Source organism: Photinus pyralis, unplaced genomic scaffold (assembly GCF_008802855.1).
Source record: "Photinus pyralis isolate 1611_PpyrPB1 unplaced genomic scaffold, Ppyr1.3 Ppyr1.4_LG8, whole genome shotgun sequence".
NCBI lineage: Eukaryota > Metazoa > Arthropoda > Insecta > Coleoptera > Lampyridae > Photinus > Photinus pyralis.
The window spans coordinates 3,243,722-3,263,554 of NW_022170819.1; positions in this window are offsets into that span (position 1 = coordinate 3,243,722).

A 19,833-nucleotide genomic window follows, 5' to 3' on the forward strand; every position below is an offset into this window, starting at 1 on the left:
ATTACACAAAACTTGACAATTAAATTTCGATCAAAATCAACAGGACCCTGACTGAACGCAGAAAACAAAATGATACAAATTTCAAAATGCAAAATCAGCAAAGCTAAATCAAGACACTATTTCCTACGTATAGGCCAGTCATTTTAAACACTAAACATTGCAAAAAATACTGTAAACTTGCATTTTTAATATGTTGTTAGAGACAACCTAGACAGTGTAAATCTAGATTTGCAACCCTCAGAAACGTGAGCCAGCTGATATACAGGGTGAAATTCGAGAAAGTTTGTAACTTTTTTTAGTTTTTCGCAAAAAAAAGAAGTAAAGGATTGATCTGAAGAGGAAGTGTGTTATTATCACTTTTGAAGTAGAGAAAATTACCTAAAAGACGAGCTATGTGCGAGATCTGTAACCCAATTAGTTCAAGAGATACAGCTCTGTGAATATTGACAAGTTTTCAAAAAAAATAAAAAAATAATTACATTAGAAATTTCTTTTCTTCATTATAACAACTTAAAATCGAGGTAATGGTAAACTGTAACAATCATTTTCGGGCGATCTTTGGAGGAGGCGAAGAGTCATCGCTCTTGTACTTGAGTCTTGAACTTCCTTGTTGGCTATCTTTAGGTTGAAGAGAGGAGACGCTATCAAGGTTGTCAGTTATTGGGCATTGCCTGTTGTTCTGCAAAGTTTTTTTTTTGAATAAATAAATAAATAAGTAATAAATTTCTTCCATGGGGATCGCAATATACATACTAGCCTTGTTTAAAAATTGTTGATAAAAAACTTGTGGCACTGTTATAAAATGACAGCATTGTATTTAAAGGTTAATGTATCTCCAGCGCGGTGTCTGTATATACGCCAATGGTATTTGAAGTTTTGAAATCAGACCTCTCAGAGTGGACGAAAATGCCAAAGTGTGACCTCTACGAGAAAACAAAAAAAAACGCTGAACGGCGAAGAAATAAACTGGTTATATTATAATTAATCAATTTTTGAAGCCTTTACAAGCAATTCCTGTAGATCGTCCTAATAATCAAGTTTTTTTGAAAGGGGTGCCATCTTTGTTACAGAATCCGAATCTTCTGGGGTGATTTCACTTATATTGGTGAGATGGCTGTCATTTGAAATCGAAGGGGTTAAATTAAACGTAAGGGAAAGGGCCCCCAAAAATATTTTTGAAATCGGGCCCCTAAAATGAAGTCTGAAGGTTTAAATATTATAAACATTGATTCAATTCTGCGGATCCTCAATAAGCTGTAGACTAATTTGGTTATCGGTTTATCATATTGGTCTTCTTTATGGATTATTAGATTGGTCCTTTAGTTATGTGGATCGTGTAAGCTATGTAGATGTTCTGTTAATTAGTTAGACCTTGTACGATATATGATATATAATATAATGTATAGATGATTCTGTACAGTGTGTAAATTATTATAGTGGTGAATTTTCCAGAAATTCCGATACACACCGAGGCGCCATGAAAGATTAGTAATCGGCGATAAAAAACGAAGGCGGTTGTGGCACAATCTTTCATGGAAATATGACGTGTTTGTTCTAGAACAATCTGAAGCGTCCTTGAGCACTCAAGAACATTCTAGAAAGAATGTTGTTTGCTACATAAGCAAATCGAATTGTGTTTCCGGTCAGTTCCAATTTCAACACCGAAGTAATAAATAGTTTGCGCTGTTATAAATTATGCATGTTGTTGTATTTCGTTGCGTTAATTAGTTGTAATTAAATTTCCTGGTGGGGGATTATTTTTTAATTATGTGTATTATGTAGGTTTTTACTGAATGTGGACCTTGAAGCTGATAAATAGGTCATGAATTTAGGTTATCTAGGTTCTGTACATTCTGTAGATTTTATAGATACGATATATCCTGTTGGTACATTAATTTTTACATCTTATTTAATATGTAGACTGTTTCTGTACTTTTGCAGACTTGTAGATCCTATAGAATCATTCAAATTTACAATTCTAGAGGGTATGCAAGTTGTTGACTGCATGTACTGAAGATGCAGTACGGGGTTCTGTAGATTTTTATATATTCTGGATCTATCTACATATGGCATAGATATCCCAAATTATTCTGTAGATTTTGTAGGTTCTGCAAATCTTGGGTATAGTAACTATATAGAATCTGTAGATTTTCTAGGTACTTACTGTAATTTTTGTAGATAATTTTGTACATATTTTTCTGGTCCTTGGGGGGTAGCTTTCATAGACCAAGGAAATCAGAACGATTTTACATGAAAGTTGTAACTTTTTGTAATTAGTTCGTATATAAATAATGTCTTTATTTGAACATTTTATAAATGAACAATTTGATCGAAGAATAACAAAAAAGTGAAGAAAAAAATAGCTATACAGAAAAAAAATAGTTGTACAATAGTGGCTCCAAATGGCTTCACCTTTTAGTTTATAAAACACAATTTTATGACACAATTTTCAGAAAAATATAGTAAATAAATTATTTTGACCAGATTCCGGCTTTTTGCGAAACAGTTTTCATTGGTTTAGTGCTGTCGTACTCAGATCTACTTCTTCCGAAAGTAATTCAATGCTGAAATGGTTTTGTGACTTTTTTTTCCCCCTTTTTTTCAGCAAGTCTGTTTAACTTTAGTGTATTTGTAGGATTCCCGTGCTTCCACTACTGCTCATAGATCGCACCCCATACATTACTTTGGGGATGAAACTCAACCCTTCGCGTTACATATAGCATTCAGTTTTCTGTCGAGCATGCTTCCCATTCGGATTCGAATTGCACGCAAATAAAGATCGTTAGTAAAGTGCAGAAAACCGGAAGTGGATAGCTACGTCGCGAGTAAAATAGGTGGCGCCAGTTGTCCACATTGAAACACCGAACACGTAATTGCCCCATAAACCTAGACTCGCTCGGAATTTACTAACAAAACGCTACAATTACGAAATTAAATTTAAGATGGTTTTATAACCATAAATTTGATTGCGATTAGCGGTAACATACCTGGGGTTTTAAATAAAGGCGAATTAATACATGCTTACACACCGACACGCTCGTTATTTCGCGTAATTATCACGAAATTCTCATGCGAATACGTATTTTCTTTCAATTTATTTATTTCTTTATGCACGCGCAGGTCTTGATGTGTGAAAGATTCGGCACGTTAAAGAATTTAGTTTGGTCATTACTTGTACATTGATTTTACATAACAATAATCTCAGTGGGACCTAGAACGATTATTTTAGGAGCGCATTATTATACAATATTTTTAGTTTCTATAAAATGTTGCTCCCTTTCCTTTAGGTTCTACTTTATAATTATATACTGCCCATGATGTAGATTGTAGAGTATTAATTTTGATAAAAAATCAGTACTCCTGTACTACAAAAATCACTGCGCTACATCTGGCCATGCCTTTTGATGGGAAAGTTGAATTAAAATGTTGGTAATATTCATTGAATCTCCGACATGCCAATAAAGAGAACTACCTATTGGTAAAAGGCGTCTTGTCAATCTTATAGATTGCAAAGTTACATTATAAAAACAAAACTATGAACCTGATTTGTTTATACAAGGCGCTAATAAAATTATAAATAAATCGGCAACCGGTAAAAAGGTCAAAGACAATTAAATTATGCTTTCTTTTGCTGCCAACCTTAATTTATAAGGGTAATTTTTGACATTGCCATACTACCGAACATGGGTAGTTTCTCTTATAAATAAACCAATAGGAACTAATAAATGGGGAGGCACCTGGAGTGCCGATTTCATCAACCATCTTCCGAGATTCACTTTCAACGAGTAACCAAATAAAGATGTTCCACCATCCAATTTTCCAAATTACTGCTAACCCTCCAAAGGTTAAATATAATCTATCAAGGAAACAAAAAATTTTGGTGTACAACAATAATTACAACCCCCACAATTGAATATTGCTAGGTAGACAAAAGGAAATTTATTAAAAATTACGAAATTTTAAAACAGGAGGGCATTTTAGCTTTAAGGTGCAATTTTAGGGATGATTGTAGAACCCTTCAATATAATCTATCAAAGAAACAAAAAATTTTGATGTACAACAATAATTACAACCCCCACAATTGATATTGCTATGTAGACAAAAGGAAATTTTATTAAAAATTACGAAATATTAAAACAGGAGGGCAATTCAGCTTTAAGGCACAATTTTAGAGATGATTGTAGAACCCTTAAGTATAATCTTTCAAGGAAACAAAAAAATTGTGGTGTACAACAATAATTACAACCCCCACAATAGAATATCGCTATATAGACAAAAGGAAATTTTATTGAAAATTACGAAATTTTAAAACAGGAGGGCAATTCAGCTTTAAGGCACAATTTTAGGGATGATTGTATAACCCTTTAGTATAATCTTTCAAGGAAACAAAAAAATTGTGGTGTACAACAATAATTACAACCCCCACAATTGATATTGCTATGTAGACAAGAGGAAATTTTATTAAAAATTACGAAATTTTAAAACAGGAGGGCAATTCAGCTTTAAGGTGCAATTTTAGGGATGTTTGTAGAACCCTTAAATATTATCTTTCAAGGAAACAAAAAAATTTTGATGTACAACAATAATTAAAACCCCCACAATTGATATTGCTATGTAGACAAGAGGAAATTTTATTAAAAATTATGAAATTTTAAAACAGGGGGGCAATTCAGCTTTAAGTAGTGATTTTAGGGATGATTGTAGAACCCTTAAATATAATCTATCAGGGAAACAATTGATGTGCAACAATAATTACAACCCCCACAATTGAATATTGCTATGTAGAAAAAGGAAATTTTAGTAAAAATTACGAAATTTTAAAACAGGAGGGCAATTTAGTTTTAGGGTGCAATTTTAGGGATGTTTGTAGAACCCTTAAATATTATCTTTCAAGGAAACAAAAAAATTTTGATGTACAACAATAATTAAAACCCCCACAATTGATATTGCTATGTAGACAAGAGGAAATTTTATTAAAAATTATGAAATTTTAAAACAGGGGGGCAATTCAGCTTTAAGTAGTGATTTTAGGGATGATTGTAGAACCCTTAAATATAATCTATCAGGGAAACAATTGATGTGCAACAATAATTACAACCCCCACAATTGAATATTGCTATGTAGAAAAAGGAAATTTTAGTAAAAATTACGAAATTTTAAAACAGGAGGGCAATTTAGTTTTAGGGTGCAATTTTAGGGATGTTTGTAGAACCCTTAAATATTATCTTTCAAGGAAACAAAAAAATTTTGATGTACAACAATAATTACAACCCCCACAATTGAATATTGCGATGTAGATAAGAGGAAATTTTATTGAAAATTACGAAATATTAAAACAGGAGGGCAATTCAGCTTTAAGGCACAATTTTAGAGATGATTGTAGAACCCTTAAGTATAATCTTTCAAGGAAACAAAAAAATTGTGGTGTACAACAATAATTACAACCCCCACAATAGAATATCGCTATATAGACAAAAGGAAATTTTATTGAAAATTACGAAATTTTAAAACAGGAGGGCAATTCAGCTTTAAGGCACAATTTTAGGGATGATTGTATAACCCTTTAGTATAATCTTTCAAGGAAACAAAAAAATTGTGGTGTACAACAATAATTACAACCCCCACAATTGATATTGCTATGTAGACAAAAGGAAATTTTATTAAAAATTACGAAATTTTAAAACGTTAGGGCAATTTAGCTTTAAGGCTCAATTTTAGGGATGATTGTAGAACCCTTAAATATAATCTATCAAGGAAACAAAAAATGGTGCTGTACAACAATAATTACAACCCCCACAATTGAATATTGCTATGTAGACAAGAGGAAATTTTATTAAAAACTACGAAATTTTAAAACAGGTGGGCAATTCAGCTTTAAGGCGCAATTTTAGGGATGATTGTAGAACCCCTAAAATATAATCTATCAAGGAAACAAAAAAATTTTGATGTACAACAATAATTACAACCCCCACAATTGATATTGCTATGTAGACAAGAGGAAATTTTATTAAAAATTACGAAATTTTAAAACAGGAGGGCAATTCAGCTTTAAGGTGCAATTTTAGGGATGTTTGTAGAACCCTTAAATATTATCTTTCAAGGAAACAAAAAAATTTTGATGTACAACAATAATTAAAACCCCCACAATTGATATTGCTATGTAGACAAGAGGAAATTTTATTAAAAATTATGAAATTTTAAAACAGGGGGGCAATTCAGCTTTAAGTAGTGATTTTAGGGATGATTGTAGAACCCTTAAATATAATCTATCAGGGAAACAATTGATGTGCAACAATAATTACAACCCCCACAATTGAATATTGCTATGTAGAAAAAGGAAATTTTAGTAAAAATTACGAAATTTTAAAACAGGAGGGCAATTTAGTTTTAGGGTGCAATTTTAGGGATGTTTGTAGAACCCTTAAATATTATCTTTCAAGGAAACAAAAAAATTTTGATGTACAACAATAATTACACGCCCACATTGAATATTGCTATGTAGACAAAAGGAAATTTTATTAAAAAATTACAAATTTTAAACAGGAGAGCAATTCACCTTTAAGGCGCAATTTTTTAGGGATGATTGTAGAACCCTTAAGCATAATCTTTCCAGGAAACAAAAAATTTTTGGTGTACAATAATAATTTCAACCCCCACAATTGAATATTGCTAATGTAGAAAAAAGAAATTTTAGTAAAATTACGAAATTTTAAAACGGGAGGGCAATTCAGCTTTAAGTTGTGATTTTAGGGATGATTGGTAGAACCTTAAATATAATCTAATCAGGGAAACAATTGATGTACAACAATAATTACAACCCCACAATGAATATTGCTATGTAGACAAAAGGAAATTTTAATAAAAATTACTGAAATTTTAAAACAGGAGGGCAATTCAGCTTTAAGGCGGAATTTAGGGGTGATTGTAGACCCCATAAATATAAATTATAAAGGGAACACAAAAAATTTGGTGTAGAACAATAATTACAACCCTCACAATTGAATATTGCTATGTAGAGAAGAAGAAATTTTATTAGAAATTACGAAATTTTAAAACGGGAGAGCAATTCAGCTTTAAGGCGCAATTTTAGGGATGATTGTAGAACCCTTAAGCATAATCTTTCAAGGAAACAAAAAATTTTTGGTGTACAACAATTATTACAACCCCCACAATTGAATATTGCTATGTAGAAAAAGGAAATTTTAGTAAAAATTACGAAATTTTAAAACAGGAGGGCAATTCAGCTTTAAGGCGCAATTTTAAGGAGGACTGTAGAACCCTTAAATATAATATTTCAAGGAAACAAAAATAATTTGGTGCACAACAATAATTACAACCCCCACAATTGAATATTGCTATGTAGATAAGAGGCAATTTTATTAAAAATAACGGAATTTTAAAACAAGAGGGCAATTTAGTTTTAAGGTGCAATTTTAGGGATGTTTGTAGAACCCTTAAATATTATCTTTCAAGGAAACAAAAAAATTTTGATGTACAACAATAATTACAACCCCCACAATTGATATTGCTATGTAGACAAGAGGAAATTTTATTAAAAATTACGAAATTTTAAAACGGGAGGGCAATTCAGCTTTAAGTTGTGATTTTAGGGATGCTTGTAGAACCCTTAAATATAATCTATCAGGGAAACAATTGATGTACAACAATAATTACAACCCCCACAATTGAATATTGCTATGTAGACAAGAGGAAATTTTATTAAAAACCCTGAAATTTTAAAACAGGTGGGCAATTCAGCTTTAAGGCGCAATTTTAGGGATGATTGTAGAACCCTTAAATATAATCTATCAAGGAAACAAAAAAAATTTGATGTAAAACAATAATTACAACCCCCACAATTGATATTGCTATGTAGACAAGAGGAAATTTTATTAAAAATTACGAAATTTTAAAACGAGAGGGCAATTCAGCTTTAAGTTGTGATTTTAGGGATGATTGTAGAACCCTTAAATATAATCTATCAGGGAAACAATTGATGTACAACAATAATTACAACCCCCACAATTGAATATTGCTATGTAGACAAGAGGAAATTTTATTAAAAATTACGAAATTTTAAAACAGGGAGGCAATTCAGCTTTAAGTAGTGATTTTAGGGATGATTGTAGAACCCTTAAGCATAATCTTTCAAGGAAACAAAAAAATTTTGGTGTACAACAATAATTACAACCCCCACAATTGAATATTGCTATGTAGACAAGAGGAAATTTCATTAAAAACTACGAAATTTTAAAACAGGTGGACAATTCAGCTTTAAGGCGCAATTTTAAGGAGGATTGTAGAACCCTTAAATATAATTTCAAGGAAACAAAAAATTTTGGTGTACAACAATAATTACAACCCCCACAATTGAATATTGCTATGTAGACAAAAGGAAATTTTATTAAAAATTACGAAATTTTAAAAGAGGAGAGCAATTCAGCTTTAAGGCGCAATTTAAGGGATGATTGTAGAACCCTTAAGCATAATCTTTCAAGGAAACAAAAAATTTTTGGTGTACAATAATAATTAAAACCCCCACAATTGAATATTGCTATGTAGACAAAAGGAAATTTTATTAAAAATTACGAAATTTTAAAACAGGAGGGCAATTCAGCTTTAAGGCGGAATTTTAGGGGTGATTGTAGGACCCATAAATATAAATTATCAAGGGAACACAAAAATTTTGGTGTAGAACAATAATTACAACCCTCACAATTGAATATTGCTATGTAGAGAAGAAGAAATTTTATTAGAAATTACGAAATTTTAAAACGGGAGAGCAATTCAGCTTTAAGGCGCAATTTTAGGGATGATTGTAGAACCCTTAAGCATAATCTTTCAAGGAAACAAAAAATTTTGGTGTACAACAATAATTACAACCCCCACAATTGAATATTGCTATGTAGACAAGATGAAATTTTATTAAAAACTACGAAATGGTGAGCAATTCAGCTTTAAGGCGCAATTTTAGGGTTGATTGTAGAACCCTTTAGTATAATCTTTCAAGGAAACAAAAAAAATTTTGGTGTACAACAATAGTTACAACCCCCACAATTGAATATTGCTATGTAGGCAAAAGGAAATTTTATTAAAAATTACGAAATTTCAAAACAGGGGGGCAATTTTAACTTGCGATTTTAGGGATGATTGTAGAACCCTTAAATATAATCTATCAGGGAAACAAAAAAATTTTATGTACAACAATAATTACAACCCCCACAATTGAATATTGCTATGTAGACAAGAAGAAATTTTATTAAAAGTTATGAAATTTTAAAATAGGAGGGCAATTCAGCTTTAAGTTGCGATTTTAGGGATGATTGTAGAACCCTCAAATATAATCTATCAAGGAAACAAAAAATTTTTGGTGTACAACAATTATTACAACCCCCACAATTGAATATTGCTATGTAGAAAAAGGAAATTTTAGTAAAAATTTCGAAATTTTAAAACAGGATGGCAACTCAGCTTTAAGGAGCAATTTTAAGGAGGATTGTAGAACCCTTAAATATAATCTTTCAAGGAAACAAAAAAAATTTGGTGCACAACAATAATTACAACCCCCACAATTGAATATTGCTATGTAGACAAAAGGAAATTTTATTAAAAATTACGAAATTTTAAAACAGGAGGGCAATTTAGTTTTAAGGTGCAATTTTAGGGATGTTTGTAGAACCCTTAAATATTATCTTTCAAGGAAACTAAAAAATTTTGGTGTACAACAATAATTACAACCCCCACAATTGATATTGCTATGTAGACAAGAGGAAATTGTATTAAAAATTACGAAATTTTAAAACAGGAGGGCAATTCTGCTTTAAGTTACGATTTTAGGGATGATTGTAGAACCCTTAAATATAATCTATCAAGGAAACAAAAAAATGTTGATGTGCAACAATAATTACAACCCCCACAATTGAATATTGCTATGTAGACAAGAGGAAATTTTATTAAAAATTACGACATTTTAAAACAGGTGGGCAATTCAGCTTTAAGGCGAAATTTTAGGGATGATTGTAGAACCCTTAAATATAATCTTTCAAGGAAACAAAAAAATTTGTTGTACAACAATAATTACAACCCCCACAATTGAATATTGCTATGTAGACAAGAGGAAATTTTATTTAAAATTACGAAATTTTAATACAGGAGAGCAATTCAACTTTAAGGTGCAATTTTAAGGATGATTGTTGAACCCTTAAATATAACCTATCAAAGAAACAAAAAATTTTGGTGTACAACAATAATTACAACCCCCACAATTGAATATTGCTATGTAGATAAGAAGAAATTTTATTAAAAATTACGAAATTTTAAAACAGGAGGGCAATTCAGCTTTAAGGCGGAATTTTAGGGGTGATTGTAGGACCCATAAATATAAATTATCAAGGGAACAAAAAAATTTTGGTGTAGAACAATAATTACAACCCTCACAATTGAATATTGCTATGTAGAGAAGAAGAAATTTTACTAAAAATTACGAAATTTTAAAACGAGAAGGCATTTCAGCTGTAAGTAACAATTTTAGGGATGATTGGAAAACCCTTAAGTATAATCTCTCAAGGAAACAAAAAATGTTTGGTGTACAACAATAATTATACAACCCTCACAATTGATATTGCTATGTAGACAAGAAGAATTTTAAAACAGAAGGGCAATTCAGCTTTAAATTGCGATTTTAGGGATGATTGTAGGAGCCTTAAATATAATCTATCAAGGAAACAAATGTAAAATTTCGTAATTTTAAATAAAATTTCCTCTTGTCTACATAGCAATATTCAATTGTGGGGGTTGTAATTATTGTTGTACACCAAAATTTTTTGTTTCCTTGATAGATTATATTTAAGATAAATGTAAGTTATTTGTATTGTGTAAAAACAGGAGTCGACCGTTTTTGGGAATTTTGTATAAGAAATTTGTCAATGTAAAGAACTGGAGCTGGAACAAGATTATTTTCAACATATATTCAAACAGTTCAATTTATATGAGTACTTACTTATTTGACAGTGGCCAAACAGAGCTTCCGCAACACTAAAAATTTAAAATTGACAGGGAATGTCATTTTCTCAGGGCTCTGTAGTTTGATCAAACGTCTCCTGCACGATTCGATTCATAAACCTCAAATTTTTTCCGTCTTCATACTTACTACGGCACTACGGCTAAGCAATTAAAATAAAAATGCAGAAAAGTACCTTTTGATGAATGCAAACCGTTATACTCGTTTAACTCCCAATTGCGGAGGTAACATTTTCACACGCTTAAGAAGGCGAGTTAATGCATTAAAATCTCAAAGTGATAAACATTACAATATAGCACGCCCAAAATAATTTAAATCTTGTAATGATAGTTGTATAAATTTCGAGTGTGTAACATTTATCACGAAGATAATAGCTAATACAATCAGAGGAACGACTATTATGTGCTCAAGCGTGTATTGCGGCGTAATTGAACTTTGAAATATTGTTTTTTGGTGCCGCCTTTCATAATATAGGTACTACCTTTTCAGCTCGCACTTCCATTTCAAACTAATCCATGAATTTATTCAGGGAACGATTTTAAACCACTAGTACATGATGTAGTTAAATTAAAGGTACCTAATAGTTCACGCATAGGTATTCAAAATTTCAGCCCTCATAGAAAGTGGGAGATGTGGAACGTGAACTAATTAATACAGGTTTTTCTATTGCTAACTTCAACATTCCGAGAAGAACCCTTTTAAGAGCACAGCAGCTTTTCCTATCGACAGTCGTTCCTCAAGCAGATCGGCATCGGATTCAACTCGTGTAGCTTCCATCAATTCCTTTAGCTTTCTTCTTGTTGGAAAATTTTAATATTTTTTGAAAATTACGTTTTACCGTTTACCTACGCAGGTAGATACCAGAAAACTTTACCTACCTATAAGTGGCATAATTTCAATTTGATACTACAGCCCCTATATTCAGATTGTGTTGTATCTACAAAGGAAAAATCACACTCTACACAATTACAAATAAGAAAACTTAATTCCGGTGAATTGTTTCAATATAATAAACATGAATTTACTTCATATGTTTATCTCGTCTAAATGTTTTCCATCTCCCCGATCGCAGAGTTTAAATTGCCGAGGCGACCGACGCAGGGATTAGATGGCCGGGATAACCGAAGCCGGGAAGTAGATGGTCGCCGGGATGGAAATCGTCGGGATGACCGTGGCCGATTTTAAGACGCACAGTCTAACCAACATAATTTGGTTATGAACCAAATTTCCCCATAAACCTTTATCAATTGTCACCTACACTCAAATCATAATCTCAACAAGGCAACTACCGAAAGCAGGTGAAGGTAAATGCGATTTTTAGTGGTAGCCAATAAAGAATGTGGTGGTAACCATGAAAATGGGTGTTTGAGCTATCCCATAGAAAAGCACAAATCAATTAATTCCAACACTTTATTTTAAATTATAACCGCCACATTTCAAATTACGTAATTATAAATTATTCTATTGTTCGCCGTAATTAATTATGGAGGTCTCGCCGTTAATCTTATTGGAAATGGACGTAGTTAACGGACATCACGCTAATCAATATATCGGTTGCATTTAAATTGGTTTTAAGCGCATCGTGTACGAGATCGTGTCCGTAAGTAAAAGATTGGTTAGATAGGGACGCGAGCGGTAAACGTGAAGAATACGACCTGAAAATTTATTGGTATAAATAATAATCTGGGAGTCCCTTAAACACCTTTTTGAAAATGAAATTTCGATTATAGCGTAGTAATTTACCGATTGGGCGTGCGAGAATATTGTTAATATTATACCCTGCGAAACATTATGTAGCCACGAATGTTAGGCATGGGTTAACAAGATGAGATTTAATATGGATTATTTTAACCGACGGCGAAAAAGATGCAAAAAGATAAATTCCTCGTTGGTGAAGCGCATTATAATTTTATAATAACCTGATGGTACATAATAAAATTAAATTTGTATTGTACTTTTAAACTTGTTAAAATAGATTACCGAATTCGATTAGGGCCGTCTCGCTGTACAAAGTTGGCGATCCATTGATTTTGTTCAAATTGATTTATTCAATCATGCTTTTCGCTTTTTTTTGGTTGCACGAAAATTATTCGCCGAGATCGTAACGGATAGTTCCGCCAAACTTTCTTTTTTATATGACCGCTGTTTTAGTTTTCATTTACTTTCCCTATGGCGTCGCCTACAAGAAAGGTACACGAATTTTATCGCACATTCAATTTTCCTAGTTACAATTGTTGTCTCTTCATTTCAAGAGCACTCTCCTGTTAAAAGCAATAGCGAAAAATTATGGGGCAGAGATACTTTGGAGAAAACCCATTTCTATAGCCGAAAATAGTGTACAAATGGAAATACATAGAAATAAATTGGAAATGACGGCAAATGTTATTGTTAGAATTGTCTTCGCACCCCTTAAGAAGAGTGCGCCATCTTGGGGTAGGACATTTTTTATAAAGATCAGAGAGGGCCTAATCCAAGACCTATAGATAAACTTCAGCTTAAAATATATTTTAACCTTTAGTAGAAGTATGTTTTCTTTCAATGACCGCTTATGCCTTATGTGTCACTAGCAAGTCTATAATTCCGCGTAAAAGAGATCACTCTCACACTTTTTAAATTACGTAATTTTCCGTGACCGTATTTAATACATTTGTGTATTTTGTAGGGATGTTTTTTTTAACGGAAAATTCGAACTCACGTAGCACTTTGGAAGATGTAAGTAAGTTCTACTCAGCCTCATACAATTTATGTTATATTTATCGATTATGCATAAAAGGGTCAATAGCGACTGTACAATTCTGCTTCAAAAAGAACTCTCTCGCCTCTTTTATATTAGGTAATTTTTAAGAAAATTGAGTAATTTATATACTTTGAAGGATACACTTCTCCTTCTGCGACGTACAATTACACGTAGAATTCAAGAATGCATTCAAATACAGGGGGTGCTATTTAAAAAAATGTACCATTTTGGCGCCCTACTTTGGGAGCGCACCCTGTATAATTCCAAATATTTTTACAATGTGGAGAATATTCAACCATATCATAATACAAAAGCAATCTATCGATAAATCTTATCTTCAAGGCATTAAGTTACTTCGCGCAATCGCTGACTCACCCTGTACATACAACTTACTAATTACTATTAAGATGCAAAACAATTTTAACCGTTTCTCTATGTTCTGAGACATTCGTGAAGTTATCCCCCAGAGCGTGATTTGGACTGTAAGTACTAATAAAGTGGTTTACAAATATCATCATTTCATTATTAGCATCAGAATTTTTTGGTTAAAAATGCAATCTTTCTTGGCAGTTGTCCAGTGTAAGGGTTGTCATTTTTACAGGCGCATCAAATATTTCTGTTTGTTAAATAGTTACGCTAAAAGGGTTAACAACAACCCTATATAAGTGTTTATAAAAATGCAACCCCTAGTCGTTTGTAAATTATGAATTTTTTTTAGTAAAAAATGCAATCTTTCTTATCAGTTGTCCAGTGTAAGGGTTTTCATTTTTACAGTCGCATCAAATATTTATGTTTGTTAAATAATTACGCTAAAAGGGTTAACAACAACCCTATACAAGTGTTTATAAAAATGCAACCCCTAGCCGTTTGTAAGTTATGAATTTTTTTTAGTAAAAAATGCAATCTTTCTTATCAGTTGTCCAGTGTAAGGGTTTTCATTTTTACAGTCGCATCAAATATTTATGTTTGTTAAATAATTACGCTAAAAGAGTTAACAACAACCCTATATAAGTGTTTATAAAAATGCAACCCCTAGTCGTTTGTAAATTATGATTTTTTTAAAAAAATGCAATCTTTCTTGCAGTTGTCCAGTGTAAGGGTTGTCATTTTTACAGGCGCATCAAATATTTATGTTTGTTAAATAATTACGCTAAAAGGGTTAACAACAACCCTATATAAGTGTTTATAAAAATGCAACCCCTAGTCGTTTGTAAGTTATGAATTTTTTTAGTAAAAAATGCAATCTTTCTTATCAGTTGTCCAGTGTAAGGGTTTTCATTTTTACAGTCGCATCAAATATTTATGTTTGTTAAATAATTACGCTAAAAGGGTTAACAACAACCCTATATAAGTGTTTATAAAAATGCAACCCCTAGTCGTTTGTAAATTATGAATTTTTTTAGTTAAAAATGCAATCTTTCTTGGCAGTTGTCCAGTGTAAGGGTTGTCATTTTTACAGGCGCATCAAATATTTATGTTTGTTAAATAATTACGCTAAAAGGGTTAACAACAACCCTATATAAGTGTTTATTAAATGCAACCCCTAGTCGTTTGTAAATTATGAATTTTTTTTAAATTAAAAATGCAATCTTTCTTGGCCAGTTGTACTTAAGGGTTACTAATTAGTTACGGCAAATTGAATATAAATCCGGAATTTGAGGTGCTAACTTCACGGACATATTTTGCAATTGATTGACCGCAAATTTGTGTACTTTTTTATCAGTTCAGTATAATCGATTCCTCCAGATGCATTCAAAATGGTAAAGAGTTCTTGGCCGATGTGTTTTGGTATTCTGAACATGAACAATCAAAACGGACCATTCCTCTTTAACACGGAGGTTTGAAAAAATGCAATTTTCCAACGTCTCGAGCCTTGCTGATCCCTAAATTCTGAAATCATGGCCCAACCCCGAATCTGAAACCACTGAAGCCACATTCTCCTATTCCGCATTTAACAACAACCCTATACAAGTGTTTATAAAAATGCAACCCCTAGTCGTTTGTAAATTATGAATTTTTTTACTTAAAAATGCAATCTTTCTTGGCAGTTATCCAGTGTAAGGGTTGTCATTTTTACAGGCGCATCAAATATTTCAGTTTGTTCAATAATTACGCTAAAATGGTTAACAACAACCCTATACAAGTGTTTATAAAAATGCAACCCCTAGTCGTTTGTAAATTATGAATTTTTTTACTTAAAAATGCATGGCAGTTATCCAGTGTAAAGGTTGTCATTTTTATAGGCGCATCAAATATTCCTGTTTGTTAAATAATTACGCCAAAAACAACCCCTAGTCGTTTGTAAATTATGAATTTTTTTACTTAAAAATGCAATCTCTCTTGGCAGTTGTCCAGTGTAAGGGTTGTCATTTTTACAGGCGCTTCAAATATTTTTGTTTTTTAAATAATTACACTAAAACGGTTAACAACAACCCTATATAAGTGTTTTTAAAAATGCAACCCCTGTCGTTTGTAAATGATGAATTTTTTTAATTAAAAATGCAATCTTTCTTGGCAGTTGTCCAGTGTAAGGGTTGTCATTTTTACAGGCGCATCAAATATTTATGTTTGTTAAATAATTACGCTAAAAGGGTTAACAACAACCCTATATAAGTGTTTATAAAAATGCAACCCCTAGTCGTTTGTAAATTATGAATTTTTTTAGTTAAAAATGCAATCTTTCTTGGCAGTGTAAAGGTTGTCATTTTTACAGGCGCATCAAATATTTCCGTTTGTTAAATAGTTACGCTAAAATGGTTAACAACAACCCTATATAAGTGTTTATAAAAATGCAACCCCTAGTCGTTGTAAATTATGAATTTTTTTAGTTAAAAATGCAATCTTTCTTGGCAGTGTAAGGGTTGTCATTTTTACAGGCGCATCAAATATTTCTGTTTGTTAAATAATTACGCTAAAAGGGTTAACAACAACCCTATATAAGTGTTTATAAAAATGCAACCCCTAGTCGTTTGTAAATTATGAATTTTTTAAATTAAAAATGCAATCTTTCTTGGCAGTTGTCCAGTGTAAGGGTTGTCATTTTTACAGGCGCATCAAATATTTATGTTTGTTAAATAATTACGCTTAAAGGGTTAACAACAACCCTATATAAGTGTTTATAAAAATGCAACCCCTAGTCGTTTGTAAATTATGAATTTTTTTATTTAAAAATGCAATCTTTCTTGTCAGTTGTCCAGTGTAAGGGTTGGCATTTTTACAGGCGCATCAAATATTTATGTTTGTTAAATAATTACGCTAAAAGGGTTAACAACAACCCTATATAAGTGTTTATAAAAATGCAACCCCTAGTCGTTTGTAAATTATGAATTTTTTTAGTTAAAAATGCAATCTTTCTTGGCAGTTGTCCAGTGTAAGGGTTGTCATTTTTACAGGCGCATCAAATATTTCTGTTTGTTAAATAATTACGCTAAAAGGGTTAACAACAACCCTATATAAGTGTTTATAAAAATGCAACCCCTAGTCGTTTGTAAATTATGAATTTTTTTAGTTAAAAATGCAATCTTTCTTGGCAGTTGTCCAGTGTAAGGGTTGTCATTTTTACAGGCGCATCAAATATTTCTGTTTGTTAAATAATTACGCTAAAAGGGTTAACAACAACCCTATATAAGTGTTTATAAAAATGCAACCCCTAGTCGTTTGTAAGTTATGAATTTTTTTAGTAAAAAATGCAATCTTTCTTATCAGTTGTCCAGTGTAAGGGTTTTCATTTTTACAGTCGCATCAAATATTTATGTTTGTTAAATAATTACGCTAAAAGAGTTAACAACATCCCTATATAAGTGTTTATAAAAATGCAACTACAAATTACAATTACAGATATTGGAAAATAATGGGGCTGCCGAGAAGTTAGCCGCAGAATGGTTTTTTTTAATATAAATTCAAAAATTCATTTACAAATTTAGATTCTTGGCCTACAAATACTTACTAATAACTTACTAATTAGTATACGGCAAATTGAATATAAATCCGGAATTTGAGGTGCTAACTTCACGGACATATTTTGCAATTGATTGACCGCAAATTTGTGTACTTTTTTATCAGTTCAGTATAATCGATTCCTCCAGATGCATTCAAAATGGTAAAGAGTTCTTGGCCGATGTGTTTTGGTATTCTGAACATGAACAATCAAAACGGACCATTCCTCTTTAACACGGAGGTTTGAAAAAATTTCAATTTTCCAACGTCTCGAGCCTTGCTGATCCCTAAATTCTGAAATCATGGCCCAACCCCGAATCTGAAACCACTGAAGCCACATTCTCCTATTCCGCATTCAATCAGTTCTTTTACCTCGGCTGTTTTTGTTGGATGCGTGGTTTTCAGTAAGAAAAAAGGCACACCATACTCAGCCTCGCAATTCATGTCATCACCATAAATCTACAAGAAAGAATCGAAAAATTCCGAAGTAATATTCCAACACGTATATACCTAATTAATTTCACTCACATCTTCGTAAATTGGTTAGAGCACCAAAAGGCATTAAAAGACAGACGTGTTAATATTCTAAAGGTAAAAGCCGCCAGTTTCCCGTCTCATAAGTCACAGGTATTTCAATTATTAAGCTTGACTTACGGCTGTCCGAGCACAAAACACTTGACGTAAACGTATCAGGATTAAATTACATTATGTAACATCATCGCTAAGCGGTGCTCGCATAATTTAGCTGATGGAAACAAATAATGGTATTGGCGTTTAGATGTTTCGGTCATATTTCACACTACATTAAACTGTCAAGGAATCTAATAACATAATATTATAACATAATCTTACCCACCTTTATAGTTCTTTTACGGATTTCAAGTATGCGGCTTTGCTGAATTCCGCTGATGATCATTAAGCTCTTCGTCCAAACGATTGGCAATGAACGACTTTTGACGCCCGATCGCTCTATAAAACGATACTGAAACGTATTTACTTAAAATGGAGTAGGAAAAAAGGTGACCGTAGAAAATCACGAGTCGATAAAGTTATTGCATTTCATTGTTATTAAATCTTTAAGGTTCGTGCACGATTGGAGTCGAGGTTTAGCGGCCCGCGGCTGACCACTATTATTAGCTATAATATAATGATTGATGTCCTACTGTGACCTCTGACACCTGAGAATGTAACATATTTAACACCTAAGTTTAAGTTACGATCACCATCTATACCGTGCGGTTGCTTTTAAATTGATTAAATCTATATTGTGGATTCCGAAGGCGGTTTTACTACTTTCAGTTTGTAATTACTGCGAGAGACTTAAGAAAAATTAAACGAGGATAATTGTGTAATAGGATACTTGCATCTGTGATATGTTAATTGAGACGAGTCAATCACCAGAAACAAAAGCACTCTGATGGGCACCATAAATCACTGATTAAGCAATGTATTAGTGCAAAAACGAAAACAGAACAGAACAAGTTAAAAAGTAATCGTAAACGATTTACATAAAGCGCATTTCCACTTGCATTCATTTCCCATTTGTAAGATGCAACTTCTGTTAAAATCGTAAAAATCCGCCCACAAATATGAAAGATAGCGTTGCACATGGGCAATCCATTGTTGACGTGCTACTTCAATTTCAGTTTATGAGAAGAATTTCATTTCAATGCTTTTTTAAATAAGAAAGTTGGAACTGCGCATGCGCAAACCTAAATTTTAAAACTAATGTTAGATTTTCCTTTGTTCCAAGCGGCTAAGTATCAAATTTCACTTAAATGGTGCCATAGATAAAAAAGTTGGCACTGCGCATGCGCAAAACCAAATTTTGAAATTGGCGTTTGATTTTCCTTTATTCCAAGTGCCTATGTATCAAATTTCATTCAAATACGTTTATAAGTAAAAAAGTTTGCAATTCGGTTTATAAATGGTCGAGATGCGAAAAGGGCACTGTGAATTTTGAATCGATCCGATTCAACTTTTGGCATTGCGTATTATATGGCTAAAGCTATGCCCATATTGAATTTCATGCAATTCAGTTCATAACTAACGGAGATGTAAAAGCGATCGAACATTTCTAAACTAAGTTATCGTTCACACGGACAGATAGATGGACAGACAGACAAAGGAACAGACGGAG